Raw genomic sequence first — 19,134 nt, 5'->3', positions numbered from 1 at the left:
CCAGACATGCCAGAAGGGTGAGTTAGTTTTGGATAGAGGGCCTGAGTGCCTAAAAAGAGGGCGTACAGTGTGTGAGCGTCACTAGCATTGGAGTAGTTGAGGTTTGTGGCACCTGGGGTGAAAGGTCAATAATAGCGCCCCACAGGCACTGGCATCATCAGGAATTTATATTGGGGGTTGGGGGGGGGGCATGTTGAAGAGCTCTAAGATTCCCCAGCAGGCGCAGCAACAGACCCCTGGAAAATGTTCAAAATGAGAATATATTTAGATTTAGTTATGATCTCCTGAGTTGATTAGGCTAATTAACTACAAAGAATCCAGAAGAATTCTCATGTTTCCAAACTCACGCCACGTTAAGGTGGGTTTAGCAGTTTAATAGTTCCTTCTATGGCATGGCATTATAATTACAAAAATAAGTAACAAAAACAATGATAACATTGTATCAAAGCATTTATTAATGCAAATAATATTCACAACAATCATAATATTCGTTCCATTTGGCAATAATAATAATGAACGTATAATCCCCATCCTGTTTCAAGCAGACCTGGGCTTGGTGAAAGGAAAGATAATGCTGAATCAGTAGAGCAGGCAAGTATGCTACAAGGCTGTTAACAACTACTACATCAAACATGCATGCAGCATGGTGTGGTATTTATATGGCCTAGAGGCGAGGGCTGATGAGACAGAGCAGCAGAGGAAGGCGAGGCGAGATGATCTCCAATGGAAATGCAAGCGGCTTACAAAGGGGAGTGTGATACACCAACCTGATTGCCATGAGTTTTTACATTGATTAGACCAATGAAAATTTGGTCAAATGGACCAACAGGACCACTAATATGCATAAATCGCCCTCCTTGCTTTAAGTGTGGCAAAATTATTCACCATCTCATCAAAGTTAATTTTATGGGCAATATCACTTTCTATGGACAAGATGGCCAAGTTGCTGAGCTAAAAATGTAAAATGTGGTTCTGAAATTTACTTCTCATGCTCTCATGAGTCCGTTGTATTAGACTTTATTTGAAATACAACCAAGTGGAGCATGAAAACGTTGTTTTTGATGAGGGTGTCATTTGGTTCCCCATCTTCTTCCCGCTCGGGGCGGTCACCCCATCCGCCATTCCTTACCCTCCCTCCACCAGCCATCACTATGCCGATGGCCATGAGAACACAGTGTGGGCCAGGAGGAGCCCCATGGTGGGAGGCAGGGAGAGTCCCACGATTTGGGAGCATGGGATAGATGCTCCAGGTTCTTTGCAATGTCTTGGGTGCCATAGAGAGATAAAGATGGGGAGGCCTGATGGCCTCCCCGTTGGCCACACTTGCCAACCAGCTAATTATGGCAGAGCAGAGAGTTAGGATTCCTGAAGGCAGTGGCCCAAATTCATAGCATGAGACCAGGAAGTCAAGCAATGAGTAAATTGATCATTAGGACCACCACTGTAATGAAGATTCAAAATAAAGTGAAACAGGTGTTTTAATTATGTACTGGGGATTAGAAGATGCTCTTTCCACACCATACAATGAGTGTACATGGCTGGTAAGGACGGAATAGGATAATTGGCACTTGAGAGGATGCATGGAGTCCCAACTTATTAAATGAGGGTTAGTGCCACTCGTCTTTAGTGGAAGCCGATCATCACTGCTCGCAATTCTTGTTTAAATTAATGCCTCGGTGTTTCGGCCATCCTTTTAAGGAGGGTTAACTCCAGCAACAACATGTTCGAGTCCAATAGGACACGAACAGCGGTGATCGTTACACAGGTTTCAGGAGTGGGATTTTTCATCCCATTTAAATATCATTACAGTGGTGTTCAGATATGTGATTGGGACCCAGGTTCGAATCTCATTACACTGGCTATCAGGAGCAGTATTTGAACCCTGAACCTGTGCCACAACCATGTCGGCTCTGAGAGCTGAGGAATAAAGTTGGTGGCCACTATGACCTGAAAGACTGCAGAATATAAGAACGAGTGCAGGGCACAGCGAGCAACAGGAGAGAATGGAGTAGGGTCATTGATAACAAGGTAGCAGAGAACTTACAGGGAGGTGCATTAATGGAAACATAAAGTGTGAAGGTCAGTGTGTTTGACAATGTGAATGGACCATGGTGTGGAGGTTATGGCCTCTCATGTGAACACTGGATGGAACAGGTCAAAATCATTTTCTTATAAGGGTTTAGTAAAGCAATTTTATATCTGCTTAGACCTCGTCACATTCAAACATGGCATTTGTGACAGCATGCATCTGTGAAAAGAGTGAAAATGTAATTATGAAGTTGCAAGTGGTGTGGTTCAGTGATAATGGAAGCAGTGAAATGAAAAGGACATAAGAGTCTGATGTGCAAAGAGCCTTGGCAGGGGGGTGGGGTGGGGGTTGTGGGGGGGTATATAAATGCCAAGAGTCAAGAGACCACAAGTGGAGGAAATAGCGAAGCTAGGCGTGAGAACCCGACCTAATGAGGTGAGAGAGGAATGCAGTGCAGTGAAGACTAATTAAAGGGGTACTCGGGTACTTACCCATGTGTTGAGTATGGGAAACTGTTTCCCATCTCTAAGGCTGCAATGCGAAGTTGGGTTTTGTTGTTGAATGAGTAGGTATTAACACCCGAGAGTAAGAACCACCCACTCTTGTGACATTACTCTCATGGGGATGTCGAGTGAGAAAGGTGAATTAAACTTAATGTGCCATGTGCGGATTTCAACCTGAATCCAAGTGACCAGTGTGCAAACAGGTTATGCAGTTTCATACCACACTAATGTTCCCCCAAAAAGTATTGTCTCATCATTTCTTGTTTCAGTTGCATTTCTTGCTGCTCAGAGACTAAATTTCTACAGCATTTGGCTGCGTCCTCTACAGTTTCTGGAAGCCATTAAATATTTCTGTGTTGTCATTCTGGCAGGGACTTACACAGGGATTGAAGATGAGAATTTTACTGAAATATGTGCTTTATCAAGTTTTTATTTACTTATTTTGAGATATAACCATTATCAAGTGATTATACATTGTTATCAGGAAAAGCTCCAAATCGCATTTATGTTCGAAGAGATGATGATTACGACAGGTTATTGTGTGAACGTTTTGGTTGCCAACTTCAAGTAATGAGTATATACCATGTCTTTCCACAAAATGGCAGCTGTGAGATAAGTTGAGCAATTGAGTTGAGGCCAGTTGATCCATGGCTCAACATATTACAGTTACATTCAAGTGAATGCCTTGTGTTGGCTTAATGGCGAGAGTGGTGGGCTTGTGATCCTACGATTCAAAGTTCCAATCCGACTTGGCTGTTGGATTCATACCAGGTGGGGTTGACTCAGCCTGTCATCCTTCTGAGGTTGGCAAATGAGTGCCAGCATGCTGGTATCCTGTGTCGGAGTGGTGACCCATCCAGGAATCTGCCCAAGAGCCCAGGAGACTGCTTAGGCTGCACCAACGCTCTGCACAGAGTATGGTCCCAACGGAACGGATGGATTCAATTGAAGTAGGGCTATTTCATTTTTCGTTTTGATATTTGCCTACACCGCAGAAGGTGGGAGGAGGTTATGGTTTCACCGCTGTCTGTTTGTCTGTTTGCCTGTGAGCGGAATATCTCAAAGTTGTGGACGGACTTGGACGATATTTGGTGGAGAGGATGGGTGTGACATTGACGAATTGATTTTGATTTTGGAGAAGATCCGGATCTGATAATTTTAACTGATTCTTCACTATTGAGTGAGAGGGCCATTCTAGTTTAGAGCTGTGATTGATTTATTTTATTTGTTTTATTATATTTTGTTCTAGCAGACTTTTATATGCATGACTTTTAAATTTAGAGGTGTAACATTTTCAAATAAGGAAATGATTATTTAAATGTGATATCATTTTCCACAGGTGACAAAATACCGACAGAATAAAAAATCATGGAGCATCAAGAGATGTGCTATGCAGGGCTGCACATGAGGTTAGACAAGGGAGACGTATAAGACTGGTTCCTTCTGATTTCAACGATGACAGAATGACACTCCAACGTTTTATTACAAAATGCACTGAGACCCATTAACCTCATGGAGACATGCAGTTTATTTGCGAAAACTTGACATCTTCAAAAACTATATATTCACTGAACAAATGCTCAATGACCGAACAAATATAACAATAAATACATTAAAGAGCAGGTTTTGGGTCGCTGATGACTTCGCGTGATTCGAAGGTTGTAAGCACATTAATAATCATTGGGCAATTATTTTCTTACATTTGAAACTCAAAATATGCTAAATTTAACTTTTATGTCAAAACTTTTGTCAGTGATCGAAAAAACAGTCTGGAAGTTACCGAAGATGCTTTGATGTCACTTTCTCCGAAAACTTCGTGAACATTCGGAAACAGCGTGTGAATAATGGTGAGATGCAAATCGGAGAGTGATTTCAGCGGCGATGAAATTGAGTGTTTTCATTCCGGTATTGCCGAGGATGAGTCGGAGGATGATGGGAATTTATACTATGGAGTTTCTGGCCCTGAGCCATATAAATTTGAACCACTTGCAAGTGCAAGAAAACGGCCTATTTCGTGTACAAGTAGCAGGACTTGCTTTCAAACCTCGAGTCAGATTATGCAACCGGTCCAGACGGCATCGGTCCACATGTCCTCAAAGCCTGCTCTTCTGCTCTTGCTCACCCTCTCTCTGTTCTATTCACCCTCTCATTTGCCCAAGGTAATCTGCCATCTGCTTGGAAATCTGCTAACATCACTGCCCTGCAGAAAAAAGGTGCAAAAACAGATCCCTGTAACTACAGACTAATCAGCCTTCTCCCAATCATCAGCAAGGTTATGGAATCCATCATCGCTTCAGACATGAAATCCTTCCTCTTCTCCAATGGCTTGATTTCCAATTATCAATTTGGTTTCAGACCAGGTCACTCTACCCTGGATATGCTGCTTCTGCTCTCCCATCAATGGATGGAGGTCCTCAATGCCAGACAGGAAATCCGAGCCGTATCCCTGGACATATCACGTGTTTTTGACACAGTCTGGCACCCTGCACTACTCACCAAACTCTCTTCCCATGGTATTCAAAGCCATCTCCACTCATGGCTCGCAGACTTCCTCTCCTGTCGCAGTCAACGTGTGGCCCTAAATGGAGTTCTTTCATCCCCTCTTCCTGTGCAGGCTGGAGTTCCTCAAGGTAGCATTCTGGGCCCTGTTCTTTTTTTGGTTTTCATCAATGATCTCTCCGACTCTTTGGAAAATCCTCTATTTCTCTTTGCCGACGACTCCACCCTCTGCCGTACCATGTCATCCCTCAGACCGACAAGCAGCAGCTTCTTTGCTCACTGCAGATCTGGATAAAATCACAAACTGGTCCAACACATGGAACATGTATTTCAATCCGGACAAATCTCACACTCTCACTATGTCTCTTCGAAAGGTCCATTTAGAACCCCCCCCCCCCCCATCCACTTTCTCAACAATCCTCTGAAAGAAGTCTTTTCTTTCAAGCTTCTGGGTCTCACTATCTGCCATGACCTTTCCTGGGAAAGTCACATTTCCAACCTTGCCTCAAAAGCCAGTCGCCGACTGGGAATCCTCTGTCGTGCAAAGTCCTTCCTCAGCCCTCTTGAGCTCCTGACCACTTACAAAGCTTTTGTCCATAGCCTGATGGAGTACTGCTCTCCCCTCTGGGCTGGTGCTCCTGCCTCCCACCTTTCTCGGCTTCACGCTGTCAAAACCAGGGCATTTATGATCATCGGCATCTCCCGCAATGAAGCTGAGTCTTTGGGCCTCTCACTCAATCACCGCAGGTTGGTCGGTGGTCTTTCTGTCTTCTACCGACTCCTCTCCAGCCTTGCCCCCCCTGCTCTCTCTGCGATTTGTCCCCACCACATTTCCACAGGGCGCTCAAGGTCCGCCAACAACCCCCTTCTGGTAAAACTACCAAAATCACGAATCAATGCTCATCTTCACTCTTTCATTCCTCTTTTTTTCCCGCCTTTGGAATAAACTTCCTCACTATTCTTTCCCATTCTTCCCTCCAGGCTTTCAAAACAGCTGTTCACCACCACCTCTCATCTTCTCCCATCCAAATCCTCGATCTTTTCTACCCCCGATAATCCACCCAAGCCCACTTCCTTCAATTCCCCTGCTTTCCTTCCTGAAAGTCCCTGCAATGTCCATCTTCTCTTTGCCATGTTCCCCGTCCCATCCCCATCCCTCTCCCTTCCACAGTTCACCTAATGTGTCTGTTCCCCACTGTTTTGTCCCTTCCACTCCCGCCCCTCTTGTCTCATGCCCCCTTGCTGTGAATTGTGTGTTAGCTCTCATACGAGCCTCGACAAGGTATACAAAAAAGAAAGGACTGACTGCCAGCTCAGGGAGGACGGAAACCTCCCGTGGAGCAGAAGGGCGAAAGCTCGCTTGATCTTGATTTTCAGTATGAATACAGACCGTGAAAGCGTGGCCTCGTGATCCTTTTGGCTTTTTGGGTTTTAAGCAAGAGGTGTCAGAAAAGTTACCACAGGGATAACTGGCTTGTGGCGGCCAAGCGTCCATAGCGACGTCGCTTTTTGATCCTTCGATGTCGGCTCTTCCTATCATTGTGAAGCAGAATTCGCCAATGTTGGATTGTTCACCCAGTAACAGGGAATGTGAGCTCGCAAGAATAAGGTAAGTTTGGTGCAATTTGAGCTTTTATTCGTCGAGTTATGAATGTTTCAAGTTGAGGGCACCTGGCGCGTATGGCCGCGGGCACCTTGGCTAGATCTAGGCAGCGGCGCTTTTTCCACAAAGATGAGGTGTAAAAATCATTTTTCATCCCAATAAAGGTTATCCTCTCATGCCTGACTTGTTAAGCTGTCGGATTATGTAAAGATTGTTCATGGATGGCTGAATATTACAGTTTTATGACTTTGACAAAATAATTTTAAATAATGCCGTGAATTCCCGTGGTGAATTGAGATTTTTGCTCCGATCGACGTTGCGGGTTCGTTTTAAAGTCAATTCAAATTCTGTTTTCGTTTTTTGCAGTCGCTTAGGATGCTTAACACTCGGTAGTTGTGAAGTTTGTAAAATTCTGATATTTTATAAGGTTTATGTTCGATGGCGTGCAGGGCCTAGGGCGCCTTAACTAGATGCTAGGCCGCAGTGATTTTTCCACAAATATATTGCTTAAAAGTTCAAAAGGCAGGGAAAATTCGCCCGTTTTGTTTGTACAAATCTTATCCACTGTCGGCGAATGTTTGATTCCTTCGGGAATCGGTGGGAGCGATTACCCGTTTTCCAGCCATTTTCGCAAAATATGATGACACACGTACGAGGCATGATGTACAAATATCCAAATAACTTTGTTCTACAATCATTCAAAATATAAAAGGATAATATAGACAGTTGCAAGCTCAAAAAAAGCGAAAGAACGGCCCACTCAACTGGACACTTATTCAATGAGCGAGTGAGCTTCCGCTTTGTTTTGGAGAACGTGACGTCACCATCCATATATGGCACGTGGCTGGTTTTTTCAACAGCCTCGAGAAATAACAACTTCGGAGTTAAATTTCATTAATTTTCCCAATAGTTAGGCAACTACAATAGTTTGCATCGAACTATTTAATGCACATATAATCATATTGATAAACTTTCAGAACATGTTTGGTGACCCGCAACCTGCTCTTTAAAGAACTCGCGGATCAATTATTCAATGTACTATCATCACTCATATGTCAGGAGCTTGCCTTCGAATGTACAGGTTTAAACCACATTAATGTTCCCCCAAAAAAATATTGTTTCATAACCTCCGCCCATCAAGGTCCGAAGGTGGACTGAGGTTATGTTTTCACCCCTATCTGTCTGTCATACGATTTTTGGCCACAGTTCACAAGTAATCGTTCTGATTTTTGTGTGTGTGTCTGTGTGTGTCTGTGTGTGTCTGTGTGGGGATGACCAGCCAAGGAGAGCAACGCTTAATTTTGGTGAAGATCCGGATCCAGATCTGAGAATTTTAAAAATGATTTTTCACCATTGAGAGATGGGGCCATAAACGATATATTGCACAATATCTCAAAAGGTTAATATGGAATAGGCAAAGCCTAGAAGCGAACGTAGAATTCTTCTTAAATATATCAAATGAAAACGTCTTTTTGCTATGAAAAAATAAATATTATCTTAACATTACCTTCACAACGACAACTACACCGCCTAGAACAGGATCTCATCTAAAAAAAAAAATCCTAGAAGTGATCGTAGAATTCTTCTTACATTCGCATCTGACTTTACCGACAACTTGTTCACAACTGTATACGCAATTTCCGGCTACTTCGGAATTAGCGATCAAATAACGTAAATCACGATTAAAAATTATTTTTTGATTATGTGGGAGATATCTTTATTAAAATCAGTGGAGGAAATATACACCATGTCTGATATTATTTGGGTATTTCATGTCTCTGACGATGCCTTTATCTCCCGGCATGCATCATTCCCCATGACAAAAACCGGAAACAAAAAAAACGGAAGCAAAATGGTCATAGCCAACGACATGGATTCACAATTGCCAGGGTATTGTGTTGTTTTTGTTGTTTCCTATTCTCTCATGTGCACGCGTTAAGTAATATTGACAGGATAGAAATAAAACCCGATCGTGTTTATACACGGCACAGCGTTTAACAACAACCGGAAGCAAAAGGTCATAGATAACGATACGGATTCCAAATAGCCAGGGTATTTTGTTGTTGTTGTTGTTGTTGTTTCCTATTCTCACGTGCACGCGTTAAGTATGAAGCTCACTGCGTTCGCTATGAATGGATTCACACGAAATTTGGATAGGTTGGGAGTGCCACTAGGAAGAATTGCTTCAATTTTGGTGAAGATTCGAATCCATATCTGGACACGAGAATTATTTAATTTTTCACGGATTTTTCACCATTGAGAGATGGGGCTAAAAACGATGTTGCATGATATCTCAAAGTTTTGGACGAATTTGGATTAAACTTGGTGGACATGTTAGGTGTTTGACAAGGACTAACTGATTCGATTTTTGTGAAGATCTGAATCCGGATCCCGATCCGAGAATTTTTCAAGTGATTCTTCACCATTAAGAGATGGGGCAAAAATCGATATTGCACGTTATCTCAAAAAGTTATGGATGCATTTGGATGAAATTGGTGGACAGGTTAGGTGTGTGAAAAGGAGTAATCGATTCAATTTTGGTGAAGATCTGAATCCGGATTCAAATTTTTTTCCAGTGATTCTTCACCATCGAGAGATGGGGTCCAAAAACTGTGCAGCACAATATCTCACAATGTTGTGGACGAGTTACGACAAAACGAGGTGGATGAGTTGGTTAGATGACAAGAACAAGCCGACTCGATTTAGTTAACGTCCTGATTCAGATCCGACCTATCAGTGGGATACTAAATGTCAGGTATGTTCTCCATAGAGTGCCTTTCCATTTTTCCAAGTGTCACTCAATGAGTGATTTTTTTTCATTTGTCTTTCTTTTGTTTGTGTGCAGGATATCTCAAAAAGTTGTGTACGGATTCGGATGAAATTTGGTGGGCCGATTGGGTGTGTGGCAAAGACGAATTGATTCGATTTTGGTGAAGATCCGAATCGAGATCTGGATATGATAATTATTTAATTCTGAAAGTGGTTCTTCACCATTGAGAGATAGGGCCAAAAACGATATAGTTCTGTATAGCATGATATTTAAAAAAATGTATTGGGCCCGATATGTTCTCGTGGATCAGGCATTGTGTGGTGGAGGTGTTCGCTCGACTGAGTGCCCTTGTATTTATTTCTTATTTCAGTTGCAAAGAAAGAGAAATAGGTTGTGGCTCAACTTACTGACACTGTTCAATTAATCTGACAAATATCAACACATTGCGTCAGAATGTTGAGCCACTTGACAACCTTTATATGTCACCATCCAAAAACCAAAAGTAATTCAGCGAATGTTTTATTACAAACTAGAAAATACCACCCGTCGCTTCGCTGACTGGAATAATAAAGGGGGTGGAGGGAGAAAAAGAGGTGGGAAGAGAGAGAGGTGGGGGAGAGAGAGGGAGGAGAGTGAAGAGGTGGAGGGAAAAGTACAGAGGAGGAAGGGGGAGCAAGGAGGGGTGGGGTAGTGAGGAGGGGTGGGGGAAGGGAACACAGTGTGGGGTTAGAGGAAGGGAAACGCAGATGTGTAGTGTAATGTTAATAATGAGTCATACTGTTTCATAAAAATGATTCTGCATGGAATAACAGTGAAGATGGAAGCAAAATAATGTCTAAAATCCATTTTCTACCAATCGTACTATAAACACAGCACAGAGACATACCCCGCCCAGACACGTCTGGAGACAAAACCCGCCGGACGCATCCGGAGCCAAGCCAATTGGACATAAACAATGCTCAGACACATCCAAAGACAAACACCCATCCAAACGCTTCCTTTGACAAACTCCCATTGGTGTAGTGGATAGTAGAAAAATCGTGAAATTATGATACAAGCATCAAATTTTGGCATTTCTGTTCTGCAGGGCTTTCTGATCAAATCTGCCCGATTGGTCATTTGAAAATCCAAATTTTGAAAAATTTGAAAAAAAAAAAAAACTTCAAAAAAATTTGAAGTCACAGCTGGCTGAAATTCTTGAAGCGCAAGTGAACATCCCAGACGGAGAACCAAGGGGAGATGCAGTCATCATTGATGGCTCAGCACTTATCAATGCCGTACCTCCACGCACTTCAAAGATATTTGATGACTATGCTAAAGAAGACATCATCCCAAAGGTGGAATCCTTTGGTGCCAGGTACGAGAGGGTGGACGTAGTGTTTGATGTGTACAAGAAGTCAAGTCTGAAGTCCGAGGCAAGGTTCGAAAAGGGGGCAAGGAATCAGAAGAAGAGTGACAGAAACCAGTAAGACCCCAAGTAACTGGAGAAGCTTTCTTCGAGATGACAGCAACAAGACAGCTGTTTCACTTCCTTGCGGAAAAGATGTGTGAAGCACAGACGACAAGCACAGTCATTGTCACAAAAGGAGAAGATGCCATTAGCAACACAAGGAAGTCACTGGATGCTGTGTCTCCATGTTGTCATGAAGAAGCTGACACTCGAATACTTGTACACGCCAGGGATGCAACGACGGATGGTAGCAAGTCCATTATCATTAAGGCCAATGACATGGACGTACTAGTCATAGCAATATCTGTACTGCCATCCTTACAGGAACTAGGTCTTGAGAACATGTGGATTGCCTTTGGCCAAGGAGCCATGGCGCGATGGATTCCAGTCCATGAGGTAGTTTCTGCAATAGGGCCTGAGAATGCTAGAGGGATCCCATACTTCCATGCGTTCACTAGATGTGACGTTATGTCTGCCTTCCGCGGTAAAGGGAAGAAAACTGCATGGCAGACTTGGAACGTCTTTGATGATGTTTCTGAAACATTCACCAATCTCAGCCAGCATCCAACATTGATTCGTGATCTTGACTTTTTTGAATTTTTTTTTTTTTTTAATTCAAATTTTTCAAAATTTGGATTTTCAAATGGCCAATCAGGTAGATTTGATTAGAATCCCCTGGAGAACAAATGTGCCAAATTTGATTCTTGTATATCATTTGCATGATTCCTCTCGAAAATTGCTGTTATCTGCCCCCACTACATCCAGAGACAAACTCCCATCCAGACCCGTCCGGAGACAAACTCCAGTCCGGACATAAATACTGCCCGGATGCATCCACAACAAAGCTGTTCAGAGACAAACGCTGCCCGAACACGTATGGAGACAAACACCGCCTGGATACATCTGGAGACATACACTACCTGGACATGTCCGGAGAAAAACTCCCATCCGCACATGCTTGGAGATAAATACCATCTGCACACTTCCAGAGACAAACCCCACCCAGACACATCTGGAGACAAACATGGTCCAGACATAACCACCGTACAGATATGTCCAGAGACAGAGACAGACAGACAGAGAAAGAGAGGTGTGGGAAGAGGGTGCAGCACCGTATTGGGAGGGGGTAGAGCAAGAATGGAACAAAGAGAGAGAGGGGTGGTGTAGGGGAGTTACCAGAGAGAATATGTTATGCTTCATGAACAACACACACACACACACACACACACACACACACACACACACACACACACACACACACACACACACACACACACACACACACACACACACACACACACACACATTACTGCTTGGCTGATATCGGAATTTTTTTGCGAATTGGTAGGTTGGAGTCTGTGATTATTGAAAACAAACAGTACATACTGGATACAACCCAAACCTTGAGTAGCTTTCACTGAAAAACAATGTTGCTTTACATAGACATTTCAGTGATATGTTCATAAACATTAATCTTTACAAACAGCTGCGTATGATGGGTGGAAAAAAAAATTTGGCTCGGTAACTTAGAAGACACGTTAATATGGCAATTGCCTTGGAACTCGGGTGTTATTTCACAATAATCCGGCCCAGGATGACTGAGCACAAACAACTCGCTCAGGATGATGGAGCACAAACAACTCGCTCAGGATGACTGAGGACAAACAACTCGCTCAGGATGACGAAGCACAAACAACTCGCTCAGGATGACTGAGGACAAACAACTCACTCAGGATGTCGGAGCACAACCAACTCGCTCAGGATGACGGAGCACAAACAACTCGCTCAGGATGACGAAGGAGAAACCACTCGCTCAGGATGACAGAGCACAAACAACTCGCTCAGGATGACAGAGCACAAACAACTCGCTCAGGATGACGGAGCACAAACAACTCGCTCAGGATTACAGAGCACAAACAACTCGCTCAGGATGTCGGAGCACAACCAACTCACTCAGGATGTCGGAGCACAACCAACTCGCTCAGGATGTCGGAGCACAACCAACTCACTCAGGATGATGGAGCACAAACAACTCGCTCAGGATGACGAAGGAGAAACCACTCGCTCACGATGACAGAGCACAAACAACTCGCTCAGGATGACGGAGCACAAACAACTCGCTCAGGATGTCGGAGCACAAACAACTCGCTCAGGATGTCAGAGCACAAACAACTCGCTCAGGATGTCAGAGCACAAACAACTCGCTCAGGATGACTGAGCACAAACAACTCGCTCAGGATGACGAAGGAGAAACCACTCGCTCAGGATGACAGAGCACAAACAACTCGCTCAGGATGACGGAGCACAAACAACTCGCTCAGAAAGACGGAGCACAAACAACTCGCTCAGGATGACGAAGGAGAAACCACTCGCTCAGGATGACAGAGCACAAACAACTCGCTCAGGATGACAGAGCACAAACAACTCGCTCAGGATGACGGAGCACAAACAACTCGCTCAGGATGACAGAGCACAAACAACTCGCTCAGGATGACGGAGCACAAACAACTCGCTCAGGATGACGGAGCACAAACAACTCGCTCAGGATGACAGAGCACAAACAACTCGCTCAGGATGACAGAGCACAAACAACTCGCTCAGGATTACAGAGCACAAACAACTCGCTCAGGATGTCGGAGCACAACCAACTCGCTCAGGATGTCGGAGCACAACCAACTCGCTCAGGATGATGGAGCACAAACAACTCGCTCAGGATGACGAAGGAGAAACCACTCGCTCACGATGACAGAGCACAAACAACTTGCTCAGGATGACGGAGCACAAACAACTCGCTCAGGATGTCGGAGCACAAACAACTCGCTCAGGATGACGGAGCACAAACAACTCGCTCAGGATGTCAGAGCACAAACAACTCGCTCAGGATGTCAGAGCACAAACAACTCGCTCAGGATGTCAGAGCACAAACAACTCGCTCAGGATGACTGAGCACAAACAACTCACTCAGGATGACGGAGCACAAACAACTCGCTCAGGATGACGAAGGAGAAACCACTCGCTCAGGATGACAGAGCACAAACAACTCGCTCAGGATGACGGAGCACAAACAACTCGCTCAGGAAGACGGAGCACAAACAACTCCCTCAGGATGACGGAGCACAAACAACTCGCTCAGGATTACAGAGCACAAACAACTCGCTCAGGATTACAGAGCACAAACAACTCGCTCAGGATGTTGGAGCACAACCAACTCGCTCAGGATGTCGGAGCACAACCAACTCGCTCAGGATGATGGAGCACAAACAACTCGCTCAGGATGACGAAGGAGAAACCACTCGCTCACGATGACAGAGCACAAACAACTTGCTCAGGATGACGGAGCACAAACAACTCGCTCAGGATGTCAGAGCACAAACAACTCGCTCAGGATGTCAGAGCACAAACAACTCGCTCAGGATGACTGAGCACAAACAACTCACTCAGGATGATGGAGCACAAACAACTCGCTCAGGATGACGAAGGAGAAACCACTCGCTCAGGATGACAGAGCACAAACAACTCGCTCAGGATGACGGAGCACAAACAACTCGCTCAGGATGACGGAGCACAAACAACTCCCTCAGGATGACGGAGCACAAACAACTCGCTCAGGATGAAGAAGGAGAAACCACTCGCTCAGAATGACAGAGCACAACCAACTCGCTCAGGATGTCGGAGCACAACCAACTCGCTCAGGATGATGGAGCACAAACAACTCGCTCAGGATGACGAAGGAGAAACCACTCGCTCACGATGACAGAGCACAAACAACTCGCTCAGGATGACGGAGCACAAACAACTCGCTCAGGATGTCGGAGCACAAACAACTCGCTCAGGATGTCGGAGCACAAACAACTCGCTCAGGATGTCGGAGCACAAACAACTCGCTCAGGATGTCGGAGCACAAACAACTCGCTCAGGATGTCGGAGCACAAACAACTCGCTCAGGATGTCGGAGCACAAACAACTCGCTCAGGATGTCGGAGCACAAACAACTCGCTCAGGATGTCGGAGCACAAACAACTCGCTCAGGATGTCGGAGCACAAACAACTCGCTCAGGATGTCGGAGCACAAACAACTCGCTCAGGATGTCGGAGCACAAACAACTCGCTCAGGATGACAGAGCACAAACAACTCGCTCAGGATGACAGAGCACAAACTCACTCAGGATGACTGAGCACAAACAACTCGCTCAGGATGACGGAGCACAAACAACTCGCTCAGGATGATGGAGCACAACCAACTCACTCAGGATGACGGAGCACAAACAACTCGCTCAGGATGACTAAGGAGAAACCACTCGCTCATGATGACAGAGCACAAACAACTCGCTCAGGATGACTGAGCACAAACAACTCGCTCAGGATGACGAAGGAGAAACCACTCGCTCAGGATGACAGAGCACAAACAACTCGCTCAGGATGACGGAGCACAAACAACTCGCTCAGGAAGACGGAGCACAAACAACTCCCTCAGGATGACGGAGCACAAACAACTCGCTCAGGAAGACGGAGCACAAACAACTCGCTCAGGATGTCAGAGCACAAACAACTCGCTCAGGATGTCAGAGCACAAACAACTCGCTCAGGATGACTGAGCACAAACAACTCACTCAGGATGATGGAGCACAAACAACTCGCTCAGGATGACGAAGGAGAAACCACTCGCTCAGGATGACAGAGCACAAACAACTCGCTCAGGATGACGGAGCACAAACAACTCGCTCAGGAAGACGGAGCACAAACAACTCCCTCAGGATGACGGAGCACAAACAACTCGCTCAGGATTACAGAGCACAAACAACTCGCTCAGGATTACAGAGCACAAACAACTCGCTCAGGATGTCAGAGCACAAACAACTCGCTCAGGATGTCAGAGCACAAACAACTCGCTCAGGATGTCAGAGCACAAACAACTCGCTCAGGATGACTGAGCACAAACAACTCACTCAGGATGATGGAGCACAAACAACTCGCTCAGGATGACGAAGGAGAAACCACTCGCTCAGGATGACAGAGCACAAACAACTCGCTCAGGATGACGGAGCACAAACAACTCGCTCAGGAAGACGGAGCACAAACAACTCCCTCAGGATGACGGAGCACAAACAACTCGCTCAGGATTACAGAGCACAAACAACTCGCTCAGGATTACAGAGCACAAACAACTCGCTCAGGATGTTGGAGCACAACCAACTCGCTCAGGATGTCGGAGCACAACCAACTCGCTCAGGATGATGGAGCACAAACAACTCGCTCAGGATGACGAAGGAGAAACCACTCGCTCACGATGACAGAGCACAAACAACTTGCTCAGGATGACGGAGCACAAACAACTCGCTCAGGATGTCAGAGCACAAACAACTCGCTCAGGATGTCAGAGCACAAACAACTCGCTCAGGATGACTGAGCACAAACAACTCACTCAGGATGATGGAGCACAAACAACTCGCTCAGGATGACGAAGGAGAAACCACTCGCTCAGGATGACAGAGCACAAACAACTCGCTCAGGATGACGGAGCACAAACAACTCGCTCAGGATGACGGAGCACAAACAACTCCCTCAGGATGACGGAGCACAAACAACTCGCTCAGGATGAAGAAGGAGAAACCACTCGCTCAGAATGACAGAGCACAACCAACTCGCTCAGGATGTCGGAGCACAACCAACTCGCTCAGGATGTCGGAGCACAACCAACTCGCTCAGGATGATGGAGCACAAACAACTCGCTCAGGATGACGAAGGAGAAACCACTCGCTCACGATGACAGAGCACAAACAACTCGCTCAGGATGACGAAGGAGAAACCACTCGCTCACGATGACAGAGCACAAACAACTCGCTCAGGATGACGGAGCACAAACAACTCGCTCAGGATGTCGGAGCACAAACAACTCGCTCAGGATGTCGGAGCACAAACAACTCGCTCAGGATGTCGGAGCACAAACAACTCGCTCAGGATGTCGGAGCACAAACAACTCGCTCAGGATGTCGGAGCACAAACAACTCGCTCAGGATGTCGGAGCACAAACAACTCGCTCAGGATGTCGGAGCACAAACAACTCGCTCAGGATGTCGGAGCACAAACAACTCGCTCAGGATGTCGGAGCACAAACAACTCGCTCAGGATGTCGGAGCACAAACAACTCGCTCAGGATGTCGGAGCACAAACAACTCGCTCAGGATGACAGAGCACAAACAACTCGCTCAGGATGACAGAGCACAAACTCACTCAGGATGACTGAGCACAAACAACTCGCTCAGGATGACGGAGCACAAACAACTCGCTCAGGATGATGGAGCACAACCAACTCACTCAGGATGACGGAGCACAAACAACTCGCTCAGGATGACTAAGGAGAAACCACTCGCTCATGATGACAGAGCACAAACAACTCGCTCAGGATGACTGAGCACAAACAACTCGCTCAGGATGACGAAGGAGAAACCACTCGCTCAGGATGACAGAGCACAAACAACTCGCTCAGGATGACGGAGCACAAACAACTCGCTCAGGAAGACGGAGCACAAACAACTCCCTCAGGATGACGGAGCACAAACAACTCGCTCAGGATTACAGAGCACAAACAACTCGCTCAGGATTACAGAGCACAAACAACTCGCTCAGGATGTCGGAGCACAACCAACTCGCTCAGGATGTCGGAGCACAACCAACTCGCTCAGGATGATGGAGCACAAACAACTCGCTCAGGATGACGAAGGAGAAACCACTCGCTCACGATGACAGAGCACAAACAACTTGCTCAGGATGACGGAGCACAAACAACTCGCTCAGGATGTCAGAGCACAAACAACTCGCTCAGGATGTCAGAGCACAAACAACTCGCTCAGGATGACTGAGCACAAACAACTCACTCAGGATGATGGAGCACAAACAACTCGCTCAGGATGACGAAGGAGAAACCACTCGCTCAGGATGACAGAGCACAAACAACTCGCTCAGGATGACGGAGCACAAACAACTCGCTCAGGATGACGGAGCACAAACAACTCCCTCAGGATGACGGAGCACAAACAACTCGCTCAGGATGAAGAAGGAGAAACCACTCGCTCAGAATGACAGAGCACAACCAACTCGCTCAGGATGTCGGAGCACAACCAACTCGCTCAGGATGTCGGAGCACAACCAACTCGCTCAGGATGATGGAGCACAAACAACTCGCTCAGGATGACGAAGGAGAAACCACTCGCTCACGATGACAGAGCACAAACAACTCGCTCAGGATGACGGAGCACAAACAACTCGCTCAGGATGTCGGAGCACAAACAACTCGCTCAGGATGTCGGAGCACAAACAACTCGCTCAGGATGTCGGAGCACAAACAACTCGCTCAGGATGTCGGAGCACAAACAACTCGCTCAGGATGTCGGAGCACAAACAACTCGCTCAGGATGTCGGAGCACAAACAACTCGCTCAGGATGTCGGAGCACAAACAACTCGCTCAGGATGTCGGAGCACAAACAACTCGCTCAGGATGTCGGAGCACAAACAACTCACTCAGGATGTCGGAGCACAAACAACTCACTCAGGATGTCGGAGCACAAACAACTCGCTCAGGATGACGGAGCACAAACAACTCGCTCAGGATGATGGAGCACAACCAACTCACTCAGGATGATGGAGCACAACCAACTCGCTCAGGATGACGGAGCACAAACAACTCGCTCAGGATGATGGAGCACAACCAACTCACTCAGGATGACGGAGCACAAACAACTCGCTCAGGATGACTAAGGAGAAACCACTCGCTCATGATGACAGAGCACAAACAACTCGCTCAGGATGACTGAGCACAAACAACTCGCTCAGGATGACGAAGGAGAAACCACTCGCTCAGGATGACAGAGCACAAACAACTCGCTCAGGATGACGGAGCACAAACAACTCGCTCAGGAAGACGGAGCACAAACAACTCCCTCAGGATGACGGAGCACAAACAACTCGCTCAGGATGAAGAAGGAGAAACCACTCGCTCAGAATGACAGAGCACAAACAACTCGCTCAGGATGTCGGAGCACAAACAACTCGCTCAGGATGTCGGAGCACAAACAACTCGCTCAGGATGTCGGAGCACAAACAACTCGCTCAGGATGTCGGAGCACAAACAACTCGCTCAGGATGACAGAGCACAAACTCACTCAGGATGACTGAGCACAAACAACTCGCTCAGGATGACGGAGCACAAACAACTCGCTCAGGATGACGGAGCACAAACAACTCGCTCAGGATGATGGAGCACAACCAACTCACTCAGGATG

This window comes from Eptatretus burgeri, chromosome 12 (assembly GCF_056783735.1).
Source record: "Eptatretus burgeri isolate ZD-2024b chromosome 12, Ebu_testis_v1, whole genome shotgun sequence".
Taxonomy (NCBI): Eukaryota; Metazoa; Chordata; class Myxini; order Myxiniformes; family Myxinidae; genus Eptatretus; species Eptatretus burgeri.
Note: the sequence above shows the minus strand (reverse complement) of the source record.